Here is a 1812-nt window from a genome sequence, read left to right as displayed (position 1 = left end):
GACTCTTGGGAACTAAAGCAGGCCCTGGCCCATGTCCCCCAGCCCAGCCCAGACAGTGTGCCCGCCAGTCTTCCCCACCCAGTCAGCCCAGCCATCAGGATTGTTAGATGGAACATGGCTCCATCATCACCTAGGCATGTAGGGAAGATGCCCTGGTCCTTACCAAGCAAGGCCTGGTTTCCAAAGTCCTCTCCTAAGAGCCTTCATGTTTGTCACATCTTACAAGGCCCCTTTCTGCCGTTCTTGCACCCAGCATGTTGGCCAGTCAAGTTCCCTGACTGAGCTCTCCACACATAAGGAGGAAGCCAACACCACTGCTAAATCATATCATCTCCAGGGTCTCCAGTATCAGTTATATCAGATCCCAGGAACTTACCTGCTCCCAAGGTGACAGAGGAAGATCAAGGAAGGATCTGTATGGTCACTGACCTGGATGAAACCCTTGTGCATAGCTCCTTTAAGCCAATCAGCAATGCTGACTCCCTAGTGCCTGTAGAGATTGAGGGGACCACTCACCATATCCACGTGCTGAAGAGGCCTTATGTGGGTAAGTTCCTTAGATGGGTAAGTTCCTGAGATGAATGGAGGAACTCTTTAAATGTGTTCTCTTCATTCCAACCTGGATAAGTATGCAGATCCTGTGACAGGTCCGCAGGACTGGTGTGGGGTGTTCTGGGGCTGCCTATCCTATGAGTCGTGTTTGTTCCACCAGGGCTGCTATGTCAAGGACCTCAGCCAACTGGGGAGGGACCTGAAGAAAACTCTCATCCTGGACAACTTGCCTGCTTCTTACATCTTCCACCCAGAGAATGCAGTGCCTGTGCAGTCCTGGTTTGATAACACGACTGATATCAACTGCTGAACCTGTCATCAATCTTTGAGGAGGTGAGTGAAGCAGAGAGCATCTACATTAGCCTTGTACAGCAGTGGGCCCTAAGCCTTCCCTGCTTCCCAGCAGTGACCATCACAATGGGGGACTTTCACACACTATGCCTTTATGATCAGCCTGACAGAGTGGAAGCTGGAGCACCTAGCCTCATGGGCATGGAAAGAATGAGAAGTGATTGAAAAGAGCTTTAGGACAGCTTAGATGCTGAGTGGGTGAATGCCAGACCAAGGATGCCCAGAGCTACCTGCCAACAAATTGTTGGGTTCCCGAGATGTGTGTGTGAGAGAAAGAAAGAGAGCATGCGTGTTTTGCCATGAACTGTGGCCCCACATGTAGAGTGTTTCAGTGGGGGAGAAATGGTAAGACCAAGACTTTTCTCAAGTTAGCTTGTCTCCTCTCCTGTCACGCTACGAGCCACTGAGTTCCAAAGGGATGAAGACTATTGAACACTCCATTGCAAATCTGGTCTTTCCTCAGTGTTGCAAGGCCCATGCCAAGGAGAAAGGAAGGGTATGCCTTTTGGTGTTCCAGGCACACATCTTTCTGAAATATTTCTCCAGCCAGTTGTTGCAGACAAAAGTTGACATTTCAGGGAAGATGGAGACTTATGTCCAGGCCAGTACTCAAGTCATCAGGTCTTGTGGCCCAAAGGCTATGCTTACTTACCTCCAGCCAAGTGCCAGAGATGGATCATTTCTGCATCTCCCCAAGGCTCAGGTTGTCTCCCTGCCCTACAAGAGAACAGATAAATCATTTCTGTTCTTTTGACTCTGTTTCAAAATTATCTTTCAACTACAAAAAGACTATCCAAAACTGAAAAAAAAAAAGGAAAAAAAGATGTCATACTTACATAGTTGAAAAACACATAGATATGTCTATAAGCAACAGACATGGTTAATTCACATATAAATTAAACATCACAT

General features: G+C 47.7%; 1 pseudogene; it reads left to right on the top strand.

The window, feature by feature from the left end:
- Positions 1-107: 107 nt before the first annotated feature.
- Positions 108-1599, top strand: LOC112633465 (annotated as a pseudogene).
- Positions 1600-1812: the final 213 nt, after the last annotated feature.

The sequence above is a fragment of the Theropithecus gelada genome, chromosome 10, assembly GCF_003255815.1.
Source record: "Theropithecus gelada isolate Dixy chromosome 10, Tgel_1.0, whole genome shotgun sequence".
NCBI classification, from domain to species: domain Eukaryota; kingdom Metazoa; phylum Chordata; class Mammalia; order Primates; family Cercopithecidae; genus Theropithecus; species Theropithecus gelada.
The sequence above is the reverse complement of the archived record's forward strand: the minus strand, read 5'-3'. Positions and strand labels throughout refer to the sequence as shown.